Source organism: Pan paniscus, chromosome 5 (genome assembly GCF_029289425.2).
Source record: "Pan paniscus chromosome 5, NHGRI_mPanPan1-v2.0_pri, whole genome shotgun sequence".
NCBI classification, from domain to species: Eukaryota; Metazoa; Chordata; class Mammalia; order Primates; family Hominidae; genus Pan; species Pan paniscus.
This window is the reverse complement of record NC_073254.2, coordinates 148907452-148929760: the sequence shown is the minus strand read 5'-3', so window position 1 is coordinate 148929760 and position 22309 is coordinate 148907452. Positions and strand designations below refer to the sequence as shown.

Sequence of the window (22309 nt, the reverse complement as noted above, 5' to 3'; positions counted from 1 at the left end):
AATTTAACCACGGAGGTGAAAGATCTGTACACTGAAAACTATAAGACATTGAAGAAAGAAATGGAAGACAACACAAATAAATGGAAAGACTTTCTGTGTTCATGAATTGGAAGAACTAATATTGTTAAAATGTCCACATTACCCAAAATGATCTACAGAGTCAATGCAGTCACTCAACATTTCAATGGCAATTTTTTAGAAAATGTAGAAAAAATGGCCGGGTGTAGTGGCTTATGCCTGTAATCCCAGCACTTTGGGAGGCTGAGGTGGGCAGATTACCTGAGGTCAGGAGTTTGAGACCAGCCTGTCCAACATAGCAAAACCCCATCTCTACTAAGAAATACAAAAAATAAAATTAGCTGGGCATGGTGGTGTGCACCTGTAATCTCAGCTACTCAGGAGGCTGAGGCAGGAGAATCACTTGAACCCAGGAGATGGAGGTTGCAGTGAGCTGAGATTGCACCATTGCACTCCACCTTGAGTGAAAAGAGGGAAATTCCGCCTCAGAAAAAAAAGAAAGAAAAAAAGAAAGAAAATGTAGAAAAAACAGTTCTAATAAAAAGAATAAGAATTTTAATAATTAAAATTCAAATGAAATCACAAATGACCCAAAATATCCAAAGCAATCTTAAGAAAGAAGGACAAAGCCAGAAGCATCATGGGTCCTGATTTCAAACTATATTAGAAAGCCATGGTAATCAAAAGAGTGTGATAGTGCTATAAAAACAGACATATAGACCAATGAAACGGAATAGCCCAGAAATAAACCCACAAATATATGGCCAACTAATCTTTGACTAGGCCATTAAAACTACACAATGGGGAACAAATAGTCTTTTCAATAAACTATATTGGGGAAACTAGATATCCACATGCAAAAGAATGATTTTGGATGTTTATCTTATTCCATATACAAAAATCAACGGAAAATGGATTCAAGACTGAAATGTATGATCTGAAACCATAAAGCTTCTAAAATAAATATAAAGAAAAGGCTCCTTGCCATCAGTCTTGGTCATGATTTTTGGGGTATGACACCCGAAGCACAGGCAATGAAAGCAAAAACAAAGAAGTGTAACTGCAGCAAACTAAAAACTTCTACAGCAGAGGATACAATCAACAAAATAAAAAGGCAAGTTGTGGTATGGGATAATATATTGGCAAACCATATATATGATCAGGAGTTAATATTCAAAATATATAAGGAATTCATACAACTCAATAGCAAGAAAACACAAAATAAGCCAATTTCAAAATGGACAAAGGACCTAAACATATCTAAAAAATAGACATGTTTCCAAAAAGAGACATACAAATGGCCAACAGGTATATTAAAAAGTGTTCAACATCATTAATCATCAGGGAAATACAAATCAAAACCACAGTGAGATATCACCTCATACCTATTAGCATGGCTATTATATAAAAGACAAAAGATAACACATGTTGGTGAGGAAACAGAGAAAAAGAAACCCTTCTACACTTTTGGTGGGAATGTAAATAGGCATAGCCGCTATGGAAAACAGCATAAAGCATAGAGATTCTTCAAAAAATGAAAATAGTACTACAATATGACCCAGCAATCCCATTTCTAGCTATATATTTTAAAAGGTGATATCAGTATCTCAAGGAGATATCTGCATCCACATGTTCATAGCAGCATCATTCACAACAGTCAAGATAAATAAATGGCCTAAGTATCCATCAGTGAATGAATGGATAAAGTAAATATAGTATACACACATACACAGACACACAGACACACACACACACACAGAAAGAGTGGGAGACAGGGAGATAGAGGAATATTATTCAGCCATAAAAGAGAAGGAAATCCTGCTATTTGCAATGACATGGATAAGCCTGAAGGGCATTGTGCTAGGTGAGATAAGCCACACATAGAAAAACAAATACAGTATGATCTCACTCACATGTGGAATCTAAAAAGTTGAACTCATAGAAGCAGAGAGTAGAATGGTGGAATGAATGGTGGTTGCCAGGAATTGGGGTAAATGAGAGGTTCGGGTCAAAGGGTACACAGTTTCAGTTATAAGATGAATAAGTTCTAGGGATCTAATGTACAGAATAGTAACTATAGTTAATAATATTGTACTGTTTACTTGGAATTTTCCAAACACAGATCTTAAATGTCCTCCATGCATAAACAAACACGCACACACAAAGTGATAACTATGTGAGGTGATATACATATTAATTAATTTGGTTGTGGTAATCATTTCACAATGTATATGTATATTAAATGATCATGCATATCTAGAATATATACAATTTTTAATTGTCAATTATACCTCTATAAATCTAGAAAAAATAGAAATCTTAACTCCAGGACTAGATATGTTCTTTCCTGATCCTACAGGTGGTCACCTAGAGCTCACCCTCTCATGTCTGGTCTCCCTAAGGACCACTTTCCTATACTATTCATGTTCCATATCAATTTCTCCTTTTTTTTTAGGGTGTACAGTGAAATTTAGAACTTAATCATTTGCTCTGTTACGCTTCTCTGTAATATATGTAAGTCTTGTCTTGAGCATAAACTCTTCAGGCTGGAATTATATCCCATATCTGGTATTCTGTTTGGTAACAGTTTAAGGTCTGGGTATCAGTAAGCTTTCAGTAAACACTTGTTGAGTGACTGATTCTGAGGCTCTAAGGCGGTACTAGTGGAAGAAATTACTGGAGAGATTTGCATAAGGCCCAGTCACTCCTACTGAAGATTTCTTATTAGCAAAAGTGCAGTCAATGACCCAGAGCTCCACTTGTGAGAATATTGCTGCAGGGCTCACAACAGAGGAGACATAGCCCTTGCAATGTGTGATGAAGAATGACTCAGTCTTGTTCTCTTGACTGTTGCTGTGAAGATTACATTTACAGTAAAAATAGGGGCATATTTTAATACTATTTTATAGAATAAAAAGTTGTGAGAGGTTTTTTTCCTTTTATTATTCAAGGCTAGGATAATGTCAAAGAATATTTATGGACTTTGATACACATACAGCAAAGAAGGATTGGTGCTTTTAAAGCAGTTGGAGAAAAATATAATGAACAATCATTACATTTAAAACAAAATAATGGAGTTAAATTAAAAGAATAAGGACAGATTTTACAATAACAGTCCCAGTGGAAAGTAAGAGTTTAAAAGTAACAATTCTGTAATGTAATTTTTATTTGTTTAAATTGTTTAAAAACTGAAGTCAAAACTGAAGTCACAAAGAAATGCTTGAAAGCTAAATAAAATTAGTCAGAGAAAAGAGTAAAAGTGGATCTTAGAAAAAATAATTTTTAATAAGATTATTTGAAAGACTATGACTAGACATGTTCTTGCCTGATCCCACAAGCTGTGACCCAGAGTTCACCCTTTGATATGTACTATTCTCCTGTACCATTCATGTCCTGTAAGGATTTCTCCTTTTCTCAGTTCATTTCTCAGATATTTATGTTTTTTAACTTAATAACTATTTTATTGGCAACATTTGCCTCGTTGTGATTTCTGAAGAAAAAAGCGGTAGTTTTAAAATAAAATGTAACCTTAATTTCATTCATTCAGATATTCAACATTAAGATATTTGCTAGGCATTATGCAAAAGAATTTTCAATAATATGGAAGTGAAAGAAGACCATTTATTGCCTGAAAAGTGCTAGAAATGGCCACTGCAAAGTGTGATAAGAACTACAATAAAGACTCAAAATCATTTGGGAATTCATTTATTTAGTTATTTTTTAAACAATTTCACAGAACTTTTACCTGTATCCTTTATGATAAATTTCTTTTGTTTGAAGAATTTATGAATACCTTGTAAGCTATAGAGACAGGTTAGTTATATTTAAGACAAAAATGGTCCAATTGCTAAAATCTGGCTTACTTATAAGTAATTGCCATTCTTTGTTCCTTTGGGAGGAAGGTGTTTCTTGTCCCTTTTTTTTGCAGAGATCCAGAAAAAGCCTCATAGAGATACTGGCATTTGAACTGTTACTTAAGAATAGGTAGCACTTAGACAGGACTAGCAGAGAGCATCTTAGAATCATAGGAACAGAAAAGCGAACGTGTTAGAAAGTGTGTGTGTACATGTAGGGAAACCGTGGGTGTTTTAAAAGGAAGTTGAGATGCACACTGTGATGGTCTTGAAAGCCAGTGAAGATAACAGGGAAATATTCAAAGATTTTCATAAGGAATTTATATAATTAGAGTTCTATTTCAGAAAGATTAATATGATAGTGATGTAGAATAATCGGAGGGAGAAGAGACTTTGAGTAGAAAAATCAGTTAAGGGATCATATCAGTCAGGACAGGCTAGGATGCTGTATAACTGCAGACTCCAAAGTCTCTGTGGATTAAACTAACAAAGATAGCAAGGACGTGTATTTCTTGCTCCTGCTCCGTGTACATTTTGGGCCCATGTGTGAAGGGTGGGGGGAACTGATCTATATATTCTACACTCAGGCATCCATCTGGAAGATCATCTGTCTCTATAGCATGGCGAATTATGCACTGGCTTGTAAAACTCGTACTCAATCTAAGAGTAAAGCATGTCAGTTCTGTTCACATTTCATTGACGGTGTCTATGCCTAATTTCAGGGGTGAGCAAATGTAATCCTACTATATGCCCAAAAGGAGAATAACTGGAATATCTATGAATATTTCAATCACCTCAAGAGGCGGTTGCAATAGTTCAGTCAATGAGGGTGTAAGCAGCAGGAATGAAAAGAAATAGGAAAATATAAGAAATACTTTAGAAATAGAGGCCACGGTAACCAGCACACCCGGGCACTTCCCTTGTGGCAGTCGCGCCTAGCAAACGCAGTGCCGCCGTGCACGTCAGAGTGGCTGTAGCTGCCGGGCGCGGCGCCGCCCTGTGCGGGCTGTGGGCTGCTGATTGAGACCCCGCTGCCGGCCGGCCCTGCAGGGCTGCGGGCGCCACGGCGCCCCGTGCTCTGCAACGCTGAGGCTGGCAGCGTGGGATAACGCTGCCGTGCGCAAAGATCGCCTCCGCAGGATGAGGGAGTGGGGGGTCCAGGTGGGGCTGTGGGCCGTGCTCCTGCTTGCTGCGTACCTGCACATCCCATACACTCAGCTGTCACCTGATCTTCACTCGTGGAAGTCTTCAGGCAAGTTTTTCACTTACAAGGGACTGCGTATCTTCTACCAAGACTCTGTGGGTGTGGTTGGAAGTCAGGAGACAGTTGTGGTTTTACACGTTTTCCAATATCCAGCTACGATTGGTACAAGAATTGGGAAGGTCTGACCTTGAGGTTTCATCGGGTGATCGCCCTTGATTTCTTAGGCGTTGGCTTCAGTGACAAACCGAGACCACATCACTATTCCATATCTGAGCAGGTCAGCATCGTGGAAGCGCTTTTGCGGCATCTGGGGCTCCAGAACTGCAGGATCCAGTCTCATGACTATGGAGATAATTGTCGCTCAGGAGTTTCTCTACAGGTACAAGCAGAATCGATCTGGTCGGCATACCATAAAGAGTCTGTCTGTCAAATGGAGGTATCTTTCCTGAGACTCACCGTCCACTCCTTCTCCAAAAGCTACTCAAAGATGAAGGTGTGCTATCACCCATCCTCACACGACTGATGAACTTCTTTGTATTCTCTCGAGGTCTCACCCCAGTCTTTGGGCCGTGTACTTGGCTCTGTGAGAGTGAGCTGTGGGACATGTGGGCAGGGATCCGCATCAATGACGGGAACTTAGCCATTGACGGTCTCTTACAGTACATCAATCAGAGGAAGAAGCTCAGAAGGCGCTGGGTGGGAGCTCTTGCCTCTGTAACTATCCCCATTCATTTTATCTACCGGCCATTGGATCCTGTAAATCCCTATCCAGAGTTTTTGGATCTGTACGGGAAAACGCTGCTGCGGTCCACAGTGTGGATTCTGGATGACCACATTAGCGACTATCCACAGCTAGAGGATACCATTGGCTTCTTGAATGCATATATGGGCTTCATCTAACTCCTTCTGCTCCTTCTAAGCTGGAATGAGTAGCTTCCCTGTATTACCTCCTCTACTCCCTTATCTGTTGTGTATTCCACTTAGGAAGAAATGCCCAAAAGAGGTCCTGGCCATCAAACACTATTCTCTCACAAAGTCCACTTTACTCAAATTGGTGAACAGTGTATAGAAAGAAGCCAGCAGGAGCTCTGACTAAGGTTGACATAATAGTCCACCTCCCATTACTTTGACAACTGATCAAATGTATGGACTTGGCTTTGTTTTTGTGTTATTAGAAAATTCTGATGAGCATTACTATTCACTGATTCAGAAAGACGTTCTTTTGCATAAAAGACTTTTTAACACTTTGGACTTCTCTGAAATACTTAGAAGTGCTCATTTCTGGCACAGCCCCAATAGGAATTCTATCGTAAGAATAAGGAGAAGGGGACCTCCTTCCCTCTCCTTGAACGGCTTTATGGGCACATGCTTTTTAAAGTTCTTTAAGCAACATAGAGCTGAGTCCTCTTTGTCATACATTTGGATTTAGTTTCATCAGCTGTTTTTATTTATAAACATTTTGTTGAAATAGATATTGGTTTAAATAATATAGTATTCTAAGTATGATTTAAGACTATGATTTACCTACTCATTATATATATATTATAAAGATACTAAACCAGCATACCCTTACTCTGCCAGAGCAGTGAACCTAATTAAACATGTTTGATTTCTGAATAAATTAAACTAAATCCAAACTATTTCCTAAAATCACAGGACATTAAGGACCAATAGCATCTGTGCCAGAGATTTACTGTTATTAGATGGGGAGACCAATTCTAACAGCAAATAACAGTCTGAGACTCCTCATACCTCTGTGCTTAGAAGCATGTCTCTCTTGAGCTACCGTAGAGGAGAAGGAATTGTTGTGTAGTCCAAGTCACTACATTGATTCCTTTATGATGACTGCTGAATGTACATTGATTCCTTTATGATGACTGCTTAACTCCCCATTGCCTGTCCCAGAGAGGCTTTCCAGTGTAGCTCAGTATTTCCTGTACTTTACAGAGAGGAAAGTTCCAGAAACTTTAAGAACAAATTCTGAAAGACCTATAAGCAAATGGTGCTGATTACTTTTTTTAAAGCCACATTTCATTGTCTTAGTCAAAGAAGGATTATTAGGTGATTATTTAAAATTCATTTTTTAAAATTAGCAACTTCAATTATAACAACTTTGAAACTGGAATAAGTGTTTATTTTCTATTAATAATAATTAATTGTGACAAAAAATGAAATAGAATCAAGACCTTGCTCACTGATATAATAACGGGAAGAAAGATAGGGATCTAGTAGGAATCTAATGGTTTACACCTGGAAGACTGATGGGACCCTCAGCAGAAATTTGGAAACAGGAGGAAAATAACTTGATGGAGTTGGGTGAGGACTGTGGAAAGAATGGGATACTTCAGAGGGCGAATGTTTAGCTGTTAAGTTTAAGCCACGTTAAGTTGTAAGTTCTGGAAGGAATATGCGAATAAGGATATCCAAAGGAGATAGAAAGTTAAAGACGGAGCTTACTCACAGAAGAGGTCACTAACATAGAAGTAATATTTAAATCTGTGTGCCTAGATGAGACTGAAAAATTTCTTGAAGTCCATTTAATAGGTCAAAACCAGTATTTAAAAAAGAATATAAAATAGAAATATTGGAGTACACTGAATGTAAAATGTCTAAGTATTTAAGACATCTCATGACATTTTTGTTATGTGTGTGTTAGAAAGAGAGATATTCTCCAATTTAAGTGCATTTGTTATCAAGAAAAGAGTTTGAAGGCCACTGTTCTAGAGGAATGAGAAGAGAGGAGGGAGAGTGGTGTGTTGATCAGGAAATGCTTTAGCCATTTTATCAGTTAAAGACAAATATCAGCTATGGATACCATTTCACACTTCATTTCAGTAGCCATCGATCATTCTCAGTCCTTTAGAATCCACCAGATCTCTATGTTCTGCAGCTCTCAGCTTCACTGTTTTGTGCTTGCTCGATGGTTTATACCCAAAACTATACCTCAGAGGATGAATGTATTCAAACTGGATGTCAACCTTAATAAGATTCAGCATACACCTACTTTATTCTCTATTTCATCTTTGTTAGCAGAGCTGAAGTGTACTGGAATTTGTTTCACAATCTTACCAATAATACTACAACGTTATATCTGGTGAATACTAAAACATCTTTTCAACTCTGAGCTTTAACACTACATTAGATATTCCTAATTGGAAAAGTGGTCTTTATTTCAAAAGGGCTGAGGAGAAAGGTCAGATTTCCTGAATTTATCTCAGAAGGAGGATTACCAATATTAAAAAGGAACACAAATATTCAAAATGTGGTCTATGGTATCTTCCATTAACCAAGACATAATACTAGTATTAAATAATAGTTAGCTGTGGAATATTTAACTGTTATTCTGGATTTTTATATGTTGCCAAAGAGACAGAAGATTTGAGCTGTCAGCAGTTTGAGAGGCTACTAAAGCATTAGAGTTTTAAAAGTTTCCTTTCCAACTCTTCATCTTGGGTTCACTTTAAATATTGAGAACAAATCAGATTGTTATTAAAGAATTATACATATCTGAGTTACCTCTGGGGATTATAAATTTGGGATATGATATGTTCTGATCCTTGAAGCGGTAAAATGACCATATCTAAAGAACAGAGGCCTAAACGAGAGGAGTTGGTATTCATACTCTAACCTCTATTGCCACCATGACCAAAGAGTTTTTTTTAAAAGAAGTCAAGAACAGACTTAAAACTAAGAAAACTCAGAGTTGTGGAAAGATGCAATTTCACCTTTGAAAGCCAACACTCTACCTCCCCATGTAGGTGATAAAAAGAAAAAGAAAAAAGGCACACAACTTTCAAATAGAATGGAAAATTTTAGGCAAAGAAATATGGAAATGTTAGAAGTAATATGTAGGAATCCTAGATCTGGTGAAATATTCTCATGAATATTTCATGAGAATAGAATGGCTCATTGGTAAAGGACCAATGGAGAGTCCCAGTCCAGTGGAGACAGAACCACAAAGAATGTGGCAGAGAAGAGAATAAAATGGCCTATTCAGTTTAGGCCCAGAAAGTTTCCCTGCTCCGTTTCTCATGGCAAGACTGAGACATTGTTGAACATGCAGAACAAGATATGCATTAAGATAGCATTTATGTGAAAAAAAAAATGAATCAAAGAATAAACCATATATTGCTATGTGAGAATTTGTGTCTATGTAAACGCAGAACTAAAGAATAAAGACATTGGTTTTCTCTGTATAGAGCACTGGGAGTGAGGATGTTACTTTTGAATTATTTTAAAGTATTGTAAAATACACATAACATAAAATTCATCATTGTAACCATTTTTAAGTATACAGTTCAGTAGTATTAGTACCTTCACATTGTTGTACAACCATCAACACCATTCACATCCAGAATGCTTTTCATCTTGCAAAACTGAAACTCGGTACTCATTAAATAATAACTCCCTATTCCTCTCTCCCTGCAGCCGCTAGTAATCACCATTATACTTTCTGTCTCCATGATTCTGACTACTCTAGGTAAGTAGAATCATAACAGCATTTGTCTTTTTGTGACTGGTATATTTCACTTAGCAGAATGTCCTCAAGGTCCATTCATATGGTAGCATGTGTCAGAATTTCCTCTCTTTTACAGATGGAATAATGTTCCATCGTATACATGCACAACATTTTATTTATCTATTCGTCTGTCAACAGCCAGGTTTCTCCCACCTTTTGGCCATTGTAAATAATGCTACTATGACAGAGATGTATAAATATCTTTTCAGGACCCTGCTTTTAATCATTTGGGGCATATTCCCAGAAGTGGAATTGTTGGATCCTATTGTAATTCTATTTGTAATGTTTTAAGGACCCTCCATACTGTTTTCCATGGTTGTCACACCATTTTATATTCCCATCAACAATGCATAAGGCTTCTAATTCCTTCACATCCTCACCAATTTCTACCTTCCGTTTTTAAAATTATGGCAGCCATCCTAATGGGTATAAAGCTTCCTTTGAATTTTTTACAACCGAAATATATTCACATACTATTTTTTAAACACTTAAAATATCTCAACAATATGGTGTGAAACTTAAGCATGTATATTCTGTAAAAGGCTTGTTGATGTTATTTCTGGTTAAATAATTCTCTTCTCTAAAAGAAGATGTAATTGTGTAAAGAATAATTGCAACATGATTGATGAGAAGGGGTGGCTGGCCTACAGTGGAGTCAAATAGAGCATCCACATGCTGGGAAATAACCCCTCTGCATGAGCGGGACCTACAAATCCAGCGGGGAAGACGGGGGGCACCCTAGCTACCTGTACATTGAGCTCTCATTAATATCTAAGAGGGGAGTATAAATTTTTCATATGAGGGATTAAGAAGGATATTAAAAAAGCTTTAGTTTATTATACAGGGGATTTTTTTTTCCTGGGATATATTTTCTTGAATTATTAACTGATAATTTAATTGATACTCAAAACAATCAAAATAGCAGGTTGTTTCCTTTACTCTAAAAACTTACCTGGAAAACTTCTCCTCCTCTTCCTTCTCTTCCTCTTTCTCCTTTATGAACCGTTCAATGGTATTAGAATTGAACACTAATAAATGTTTAAATAGGAATGATTTTGGATGGAAAAGAGTTTTATGTTGTCAGCAGTCAGTAGTTCTGGTAAGGACAAATATAACACCATGTTAATGGTGTGTATACATACATCACACATAAATACATATATGTGTGTGTATGTATATATATATCTATATGAAAAGAAGCTTGTAAAAATTATAGCAGGGATAAAATATCAAATTAAGGGAGTAGCTAGAATCTTCGAGAGCATAGTATGATTTTAATAGATTTTGGAGGATATTTTCTTCTGCCATTATATGTAAGCAGAGATAGTAGCTCTCAAAAAATATTCTTGTGTTCCCTACACTTCTCAGCCTCTTGCAGTTAAGAGGGGCATCTGACTATTCTTAGATTGTAAAAATGTGGAGCAGAGTCATGACTATGACTTTCTAGCTGAAGCACTGAAGACCTAGGTGCCAGCTCCCCACTCCTCTCTTCCTCTGCCATAGCAACCATAAAAGCCATTTCCTGAGTTGGAAACATCATAAGCGGAGGACAACTGGGACCCTGAGTCACCAGATGGACCTGTATTTGTCATTGCATCATTGAGAAATAAACCTCTGTAATGCTAAGCTTTTAAGATTTGGGGGTTTATTCATTTCTGCAGCATGGCTTAGCATCAATCAGACTACTACAGCAGATTAGTGATTGAGTAATTGTGTTCTTATAGGAATTAGCACTGATATTGAGAACAGTGGGAAAAAAATTATTATTCCTCTGATCATTCTACTATCTATATCTTCATCCTTTCTGTATTAAATATATTGGATATATTATCCCCTTTTAATATAGTTATATTTGTTTCCTAATTTAGGTATCTTAGTTTTCTAGGACTGCCATAATAAATGACCACAAACTAGGTGACTTAAAACAACAGACATTCTAAAATACCTAGGAATCCAACTTACAAGGGATGTGAAGGACCTCTTCAAGGAGAACTACAAACCACTGCTCAAGGAAATAAAAGAGGATACAAACAAATGGAAGAACATTCCATGCTCATGGGTAGGAAGAATCAATATCGTGAAAATGGCCATACTGCCCAAGGTAATTTACAGATTCAATGCCATCCCCATCAAGCTACCAATGACTTTCTTCACAGAGTTGGAAAAAACTACTTTAAAGTTTATATGGAACCAAAAAAGAGCCCGCATCGCCAAGTCAGTCCTAAGCCAAAAGAACAAAGCTGGAGGCATCACACTACCTGACTTCAAACTATACTACAAGGCTACAGTAACCAAAACAGCATGGTACTGGTACCAAAACAGAGATATAGATCAATGGAACAGAACAGAGCCCTCAGAAATAACACCGCATATCTACAACTATCTGATCTTTGACAAACCTGACAAAAACAAGCAATGGGGAAAGGATTCCCTATTTAATAAATGGTGCTGGGAAAACTGGCTAGCCATATGGAGAAAGCTGAAACTGGATCCCTTCCTTACACCTTATACAAAAATCAATTCAAGATGGATTAAAGACTTAAACGTTAGACCTAAAACCATAAAAACCCTAGAAGAAAACCTAGGCATTACCATTCAGGACATAGGCATGGGTAAGGACTTCATGTCTAAAACACCAAAAGCAATGGCAACAAAAGCCAAAATGGACAAATGGGATCTAATTAAACTAAAGAGCTTCTACACAGCAAAAGAAACTACCATCAGAGTGAACAGGCAACCTACAAAATTGGAGAAAATTTTTGCAACCTGCTCATCTGACAAAGGGCTAATATCCAGAATCTACAATGAACTCAAACAAATTTACAAGAAAAAAACAAACAACCCCATCAAAAAGTGGGTGAAGGACATGAACAGACACTTCTCAAAAGAAGACATTTATGCAGCCAAAAAACACATGAAAAAATGCTCACCATCACTGGCCATCAGAGAAATGCAAATCAAAACCACAATGAGATACCATCTCACACCAGTTAGAATGGCAATCATTAAAAAGTCAGGAAACAACAGGTGCTGGAGAGGATGTGGAGAAATAGGAACACTTTTACACTGTTGGTGGGACTGTAAACTAGTTCAACCATTGTGGAAGTCAGTGTGGCGATTCCTCAGGGATCTAGAACCAGAAATACCATTTGACCCAGCCATCCCATTACTGGTTATAAACCCAAAGGACTATAAATCATGCTGCTATAAAGACACATGCACACGTATGTTTATTGCGGCATTTTTCACAATAGCAAAGACTTGGAACCAACCCAAATGTCCAACAATGATAGACTGGATTAAGAAAATGTGGCACATATACACCATGGAATACTATGCAGCCATAAAAAATGATGAGTTCATGTGCTTTGTAAGGCCATGGATGAAACTGGAAATCATCATTCTCAGTAAACTATCACAAGGACAAAAAACCAAACACCGCATATTCTCACTCATAGGTGGGAATTGAACAAGGAGAACACATGGACACAGGAAGGGGAACATCACACTCTGGGGACTGTTGTGGGGTGGGGGGAGGGGGGAGGGATAGCATTGGGAGATATACCTAATGCTAGATGACGAGTTAGTGGGTGCAGCACACAAGCATGACACATGTATACATATGTAACTATCCGGCACATTGTGCACATGTACCCTAAAACTTAAAATATAATAATAATAAAACAAACAAACAAACAAAAACAGACAGTTGTTTCACAGTTCAGGTGGCTGTAACTCTGAAACCAAAATGTCAGCCTAGTTGGTTCCTTCTAGACACAGTAAGAAAAAATGTCCATGCTTCTTTCCTTGGCATTGCTTGGCTTGTGGATGCACCACTCCCATCTCTGCCTCCATCTTTACACAGCTTTCTCCCTGTATTTCTGTATCTCCTCCCCTCTTCTATGAGGATACCAGTCATATTGGATCAGGGTCCACCCTAAACCAGTATGACATCACCTTAACTTAATTACATTTGCAAAGACCCTATTTGCAAATAAGGTCACATTCATAGTTACCTGGGGTTAAGACTTCAACATTTCTTTTTGAAGGATGCAATTCAACCTACAAAAATAGCTTAGAAATGATATGCCACTTCAGCTTCCCACTTTCATCTTCTGGAATTAAATCTTATAAAATGGATTTAAACAACCCTTACTTTTAGTCATCATTTTAGAAATTGTTTTGTTTTTGTTTAACATAACTTACCAACTTTTAAAAAAGGAGAGATAATCTTAGTCCAATACTTACTCAAATTTAAACGTAATTCCTATCTATACTTACACTGAAAATTATGTTACTATATGAGATGTTCTGATAAGTTTGTACATTGCAGGCAAGATATGCGTTTCAGGCTTTTTAAGTGCCCCTGGTAAGATAAGTGCAAGCAACAGTGCAAAGACAGGATCGATGATCAGAAATGGAATGTAGTTGTCCATCCAAATTGTCAGTTCAAAGCCTCTTACTTGTTTTCTATGTGTTCCTTTCTTGATATTCAATAATCAGCCCTTTTCTGGTCTCTCTTTCTCTTCTTCTCCCTTGCTATAGTGCTTCATACTCTCAACATCCCTTTCTCAACATAAAAAGTCAAGAGCAGATGTCAAAGTCCAAAAGCAACCTAAAGTTGTATTTTGTCTCATGAATTTGTTCAACATGTGCACACACATACTCTCATATACATGTGTGTATATGTGTGTGCATATATATGCATATATACACACATGTATATATAATATATATATATAATGTCTGTATAACAAATACTTATAAGGCCCTAGGGAAACAATGGTACATGCTAAAAGGAAGCACATAAACTAGGATATAAACATGGTTAATTGGGAAAAGAGTTTGATTAGGGGAAGAATAGAGCCAATATGGGTACAGAAAATAGGAAAATTCAAACTAGTCTAGAGGTCAGAAAGTGCTTCTTGGAGAAACTATAAAAATGGAGCATGAGGGCCCAGCACGGTGGCTCACGCCTGTAATCCCAGCACTTTGGGAGCCCGAGGCAGGCGAATTGAGAGGTCAAGAGATCGAGACCAACATGGCCAACATGGTGAAATCCTGTCTCTACTAAAAGTACAAAAATTAGCTGGGCGTGGTGGCACACGCCTGTAGTCCCAGCTACTCTAGAGGCTGAGGCAGGAGAATCACTTGAACCCGGGAGGTGGAGGTTGCAGTGAGCTGAGATCGCAGCACTGCACTCCAGCCTGGGTGACAGAGCAAGACTCCATCAAAAAAAAAAAAAAAAGAAAGAAAAATGAGCATGAAAATTGGCAAGCGTTAGTCAGGTTAACAGAGAGATGTTTTAGGCAGTGACAACATTATGGGCACAGGCTTTGAACTGAAAGAGACAGTGATATATTCCATAAATCCAAAGGAATTCAGAATGGATACAGCTCATTTTTATGATTTAAAAAGTGGTGAGAGATGAGGCTGGAGAGAACTGCACAGGGCAGAGCATGAGGTACATTATAAATAAGGTGGTCATGTAATTCATCATCTGAACCAGTCCACTTCTGAGAATAAAGGGAGCACCACTATTAATTAGGCTGGGGCAGCAGTTGTAAACCAGGGCTGTCAGAGACTGACTGGGATGTACGGCTACATGACTTATAAATCACATTAACAGAGCTTGGATTTTATACTAAGGTCAATCAGATGCCATGACAGCATTTTAGAGAGAGGAATAGCTCAATACTACTGTGTTTTATAAAGCTTAACCTAGCTGAAGTACAACAAACAAATGGGGGAGGGCTAAACTGCAAGCAAGAATCTCCATTAGAAGGCCACAGTGATGATTTCTAGTTGTGAGATGATGGTGGCCTGAATCACTGTGTTGGCTGTAAGCCTGTAAGGAAATTGAAGTAATAATAAGTTGAACCATATGAAATTGCTTCTACTCACCATTTGAACCGACAAAAAGGGCAGTTTCATAAGGCTCAACTAATAGATTTTAAGGAACTAGGATTGATTTGTGGCCAATATTAACCATTATATAATTGTTACATGATGATGACAATGATGATAATGATGTTGATGACCAGTGAGAATAGTGGTATTATCAGGATTGACTGACGTAAGTTATACATTAAAGTTTAAAACACAGAACACTTAAAATTGCTACCTCTTGATACTGAGAGAACAGTTGATTGTATATGGCTCATACATAAATACATACAAAGAGGGAAACAATCCCAGAACCACAATCCCAATGAGTGCCTCATGATTCTCAAAGAGAGAAATAGAAGAAAACTTCCAGCATTTTTTGGGCCCATCATTGAGGAAACAGTATGGAGATCAGCAGAACACAGTGAAAAGTGATGGGAGAGGAGAAACATCATGAGTCAGATTTGAAGTCAGTAGGTTTGAAGTCAATTTTGAGGTTACTGTGGGGAACTGAATTTGTACCAGGAAGGATTCCTGATCTCCACTATTTGAAACAATCACAATATATTACCTACGTTGATACATTTAATCAGGATCCAAAATGCACACCTCCCAATCCTGACACCGTGACATTACTTATGTTCCCTGCTGCTCCCAGATTCCATATCAGGAAAATGATCAGAAGGCTGAACCTCGAACTACTTGTTTTAAATGGAAAAGTAACTGAAAAATTACTGGATTGGACTAAAATTAACTGAAAGCACCCATATTGTTTGCCCTAAGGAAACTGGGGGCTCAGAGTCACAAATCAAATTTTATACTAGAAATTTAAAATGTACATTTTTTGCACAATGCTGTGAATATTATATTTGATACAAGGGAATGTTTCGTGTAGTGGAGATAATGAAGACAATGAAGATGAGGAAGACCACTAGGTTTTTAGTTCTACAATAGGTTGGGTGACAATTTTCTAGATAGTGTTTATGGGAGGATAGGAGTAGAAGACAAAAAATTCAGTTTAACACCTAATAAATCTGAAAATTTTAACTTCCAATATTTGTTTATTTCTTTATATTAATTCTAATTTCACTTGAGATGATTTAGAATTATGTAGATTTTTATGATAAAAATGTATTAGGTTTTCAGATAAACACAACCATGAATGGCATGCAAATATATATACATCCTAAAAAGTTTACCTTAGATCCTGAATTGTTTTTCCCCAATATATCTAAAAATCCATTTCAGAAGTCCTACTTTACTAAATTGAATTATAAATTTAGGAAATTTAAAGTAATGTTACCAGTGTTTTGGTAAACATCATCACTTTGGGAAGAAGAATAATTATATTTTCTTACTTCTAAATCTTTCACTCACACACAGAAAAACAGAGCTAGTCTTTCCATCACTCTTGATTAACCCATACCACTTTATAACAACGAGTTTAAAGTAAAGAAAATAAATAGAAGAAACAAGAAATATTAAGAATATAAAAGCCAGGTGCAGTGGCTCATGCCTATAATCCTAGCACTTTGGGAGGCCGAGGTGGGGAGGATTGTTTGAGCCCAGGAGTTCAGTCTGAGCAACATGGCAAAGTACCATCTTTACAAAAAAAATAGAAAAATTAGCCAGGTGTGGTGGCAAGAGCCTGTAGTCCCAGCTAGTGGGGAGGCTGAAGTGGGAGGATCACTTGAAACTGAGATGTCAAGGGCGCAATAAGCCATGATCCTGCCACTGCACTTCAGCCTGGGCAACAGAGTAAGAGCCTGTCTCAAAAAAAAAGAAAGAAAGAAAGAAAGAAAGAAAGAAAAAAACAGAAAAAGGACAGATAATAGGGTGAGAGTATAAAATAAAGAGAAAAAGTTGTAAGAAAATGAAATAATTCTTACAATTATACACATTCAGTAAAGTGGTTGTGGAGAAACTAAAATTCCATGGGGAAGAACTAGTGCTGATGTGAAGCTCTTCTCATTTCATTTACCTAAGGACTAACTGTAACAATATGTAAGTCCTGAAGCAAACAAGGGGAGCCTCTTTCTCCATTGAGGTTAATAGGCCATATATAAAACAAAGGAAATTTAATTCATTTGTTGCTTAAAAAAGAATAAAAGAAAAAGTAAAAGATAAAATGACTTTTAATTGAGAATGCAGAATACACTTTTAAATAGTTAAGAAAAATAATGTTCTTCTCTATATACTATTACAAATCTTCAAGGTACTCAACCAATTTTGCAAGTGGATTGATGGGCAAGCTCTCTTTTTTGTTTATATATAGTTTCTAATTGTAGTAAGTACATAGTAAACATATATTAATTCTGTAATTAGTTTTTTTTTTAAAAAAAAAGGCTTCAATTTCATGTTCTATTTGTAGAATGGGAGGACAAGAAGAGATGATGAGATACCACGGGATTTTAAAAAAGGAAAGAAAGCCAGCACAAAAAGAATGAAAGAAAAAAATGAAAAGAATCAGGTGGATCAAGGTAGATATGGTGGAATAAAAACAAATGTGAGGATAATGTCAGGGGGAAAGAGAGGTCAACACTCCCTAGCTATCTCAAACCTAATGCTTAAAAGTTTCCACTTCGCCAAACTCCATCCCATCAGATCCAATCTTACCATCTGACTTATAACTTATCCAATTCATTCCAGTTAAAACAGTGGAAAGATCCAGCTGGAGGGCCAACAGGTTTCCCATTTGACTTGAATGTTCAGATGGAAAAGATGCTGAATTGGAAGGTTAAGACTCACCTCTAGCCCTAAGTTCATGGGCTAACCTCACAGCCACTGCTGCCAACATCAAATGCTTCTCAGAGTTGTAGGATGTCTCCTGGCTTCTCCACATCAACACTGAGAAACACCACTGCATAGGAAAGAACCATGGAGCACTATGCAACCAGATTCTAACTTAAAAAAGCAATCGTTGAATAAAGACAAAGCAATCACTACAGAAGGAAGACTTGAAATGCCAGTTACTTTACTGAAGCAGTGTTCAACTGAAATGCCCAATTATAAGAGCACTGCATACTCCATTTCAGAAGTAGCCACATAATACTCAGGTATTCATGTAACAGAAGCTCAGTGATTTTAACGCCAGTTGTTTCAGTTGCTAAAACTAGTACCTACAGTTAGTGTTCTCTCTGATTATTATATTTATTTTGGAGTGCCTACCAACCCAACAAATGGGAATATGAATCAAGATAATTGAAGTTTTAAAAAAAATTGGCAAGGACTAAAAGTTTTGGCCTCAATTCTCATATCCCAATTTGCCAAATAGTTTTTTTGTTTTTCTTTTTTTTTTTTTTTTTGTTCACCTGGCTATTATGCTACCCACTTAGGACCATTAAACTGCTATTGAAAATTGCCATGAAATGCAGGACTATCATCACCAAGGGAGATGGGCGGAGATGAACTAGCAGCAATTAAGAACAGCACAGCAGTTAGATAATAGAGAACATCAGCCAACATGTAAATAATTAGGCATTAGGTACACATGCAATTAAATATTTGAATTTCAATGAAAACCATATTTAAATTCCTTTTAAAATAGTGACTAATTAGCTGTATTACACATCTTATTTTAGAAATAAAGAACAGATAGGTTATCTCTCATCATTAATAGTTGGTAGACTAATCACCAAATGATTAAGCTTATATTATTCCCCCACGGTTGTTTTCACTACAAATATACAACTATAAAGACTTGGATTTTATACTGTAGCCTTACAGGTTCATTTTTTTAGACTATAAAATAACTGGCAGACTATCCACTTGCATAAACATCATTCCAAATTGTGATACAATTTTTATCAGACAATGTATTTCATACTGTTTAAGTAATACTCCCATCGAGTGTAGTTATATAAGACACTGCCAAGTTTACCTGCAGAGAAACACACTTCAATAGTGCTCACGCAGCATGAAGGCATATATCATTATTCAAATATAGAAGAAAAGAAAGGGTTCCGATGTTTTTGATGTTATAACTGGCTTGTGGTAAACTGCTGGTAAGCAGTGTTCAGTGGGCTGTACTTATCCTACACAACTGGAAGACATGTCTCATGCTGTTCCACAAAATACTAAGAGAATCAGAAACGCTTTGCATAGAATTCCTTCCTTAGCCCTCACCTTGTTCTCCCACACCTCTTCCAAGATAACCATGGACTAATCTAAAAAGCAGGTTAGCAACTAAAAGAGAGAAAATTCGTATGTGTATGTATTTTTTTAAAGAAAAAGAATTTTTTATCCATTAATCTTTCTGCCTTGTTTATGTCAATGTCTGAGTGAACATTTACAAAACATTTTGACGGAGGCAAATATATGTTCATTTTCAGCATTTGGCCAAATAGTGAGTACATAGCCATGGTATTCAGGAAAAGGTCCATGTGACACCAAAGCATTTCAAATTAGATGAACTATTCAGCCATCTCAACCTTATCTCTACCACTAAATAGGGTCCAGCAACAAGCTGCTCCAATTAGAGCTACTCATAAATAGGTCTGGCTAATTGTCTTAATTGTTCTTTTACTTAAAATCAGTAATATACATGAAGTATAAAGCATTTTTGAAGAAGTAATATTTTTGCTATTTTTAATATGATTTAAAAATGGAAAAGTATAATATAATATTAATATTCTACTGAATTTAAGAACACATTTTAAACATTACAAAATAAAGCATATTTCAATTTGATAATAATGAACCCAATAATGATCAACCCAGTTTAATTATCAGTCTGTTTTAGAAGATTTGCTATCTTCACCTAAAGTCTCTAGTAAAAGAATTATCTGATTAGCACATACACTTACAGTTTATCTCACAAAGTGCCTATAAGACTCTTCTAAATTGAGGTGTCCATGAAAGCTGTCTTTGTTATCTATAGGTGATACAACTTTAAAATTGAAGCCTATAAAATAAAATAGAGCTATAGCAACATCTTCGTTTGAAGTGAGCACAGCTATTTTAAAATTAGACATGGTTGGAACTGGACTAGGATGTACTGGGGCCGGGAGCTATAATGAACTTGAAGCAAGTATTACATATATATGAGATAGAGGATTACACAGTTAAATAATACAAGTGAGCTCTTATAAGTATTTCTTAGTTGCTCACTTTACATTTTGTTCGCTGATTTCAGCATTCACTTCTCTAATAAACGTGCAGACATTTTCTAAAGTGCAAAATTACATTCACCTACTATTTAAGTAGCATTTATCTCCCTGTTTGCACCAGGGAGCCAATGAGCACAAACCATTGGTTCGAAGTATCAAATTGTTACGACATCCCAGAACCAGCTGGCTTTTGGGAGTTGTGACAGTAAAACAACTGAAGCAAACCTTCAGCCATAGAAAGCTATTTTTAAAGTAGAAAAGCAATTTCTTTCTAGATTTTCAAAATTATTTATGGACATTTATGTTGGAAATAATTTCTGTTAATAACCTTGAGGGAAAAAATGGATAAGGGAGTTAGCTTGCCTCTTCTCTTATTAATTTTTTATATCTCCATTTCTCTACAATCCATTTTTCTAATTTTTGCCTGGGTTTGCCATGTGCTTATACCCACAGCAGAAGAGGATAGCTGAATTTAATGGCACCTACAGATACCCTCAAAAGGTAACTAAGACTTTGGCTATAATGTAAAAAATATATAGAGTTTCCATAACAGACGAATTTTCTTTTCCCTTGCACACAAAGCTCAATTATAAACTCATTTAATTTAGATTCTCTATGTGCTGAGGTAATTCCACTACATAAAAATATGATTATGCCTGGTATATTTTGACTATATTTTATTGCTAATAAGCTTCCTCTAATCTGCTGTGAAAGCTTAGCTCTGATTGCTTGACTAGTGCAGTTGTGAAGATACTGTTAACAATACCCACAAATTGATTCCAGAAGTAAGAATATGGTGTCTTTGGTCACTGTGTTGCAATAAGCTACAAGTACACACTTTTAAAATGGAATCTTGTATTAAAATGCCCATAGTCAGTAAGTAAAACCAATTATTAATGCCATCTAAACAACAATGAAGCAAAGTTATAGCTTACGTTCATACAGACATTTATGAAAAGTCACAGCCAGAAGCCTGAGGAGTTAGTGAAACTGATCTTTTTTTCATAGAAACGTGTCATTTAGAGACAAAGTACACCAGTCGAATAAATAATTATAATGATTGGTTATATCAATGATGGGGTGTGTTTTCATGGGCTAAATTAATCACACTTGAAAAATTACTAAAAATATGGAAGTTGAAAGTTTAAAAGGTCTCCAGCTACTTAGAATTGTCAATGCGCTAATGATCTTTCTCACAGCATCTAGACTCATCAATGCCAGTGACTGTACTCTGCAGTTCACTTCAGTAACACATTAGCAGACCCCATCTTTACTTTAATTAATCTCTCAGAGTGGATTGGTTTTTAAATTTTTAATTTTTAGCTTATTTTCTCTCATCACAAAGTAACATTTTTCTTTATTAAAGCAAATCTAAACTTAAATTCCAGTCCCTTAATCCTGTGTTCTCCCAATTTGTCAACCCTGTTTTAACTTAATCTGCCTTTCTGGTCGCCCATGCTCCACAGCCCACCATTCCCTCCTCCTGAACTGCTCTTTTCCTGATCTGCCCATCGAAATTCTCTTCTGTTCAAAACTCAGTCCAAATTCCAACTCCTCTGTGAAACTGCCCTGTTCCTGTTAGATGGAAATGTTTCTACTTCCCCAGAATGTAAAAACAATTTTAATAACTTTCTTAAAGCCCTTTCCACATTCAGCCTGACTGTATGAATCTAATGATATACATACATTTACTTTCTTCCCTACTATACCATTCCTGAGG

The 22309-nt window shown here is 36.6% G+C and overlaps 1 protein-coding gene and 1 pseudogene across 1 annotated transcript in view; one reads left to right on the top strand and one right to left on the bottom strand.

Annotated features, from left to right (window-relative positions):
- The window catches only part of LAMA2 (laminin subunit alpha 2), a 637137-nt gene that overhangs the window by 584045 nt on the left and 30783 nt on the right, over positions 1-22309 (bottom strand). The gene's annotated exons all lie outside the window — the stretch shown is intronic.
- LOC117980702 (mesoderm-specific transcript homolog protein-like) lies at positions 4861-6216 on the top strand (annotated as a pseudogene).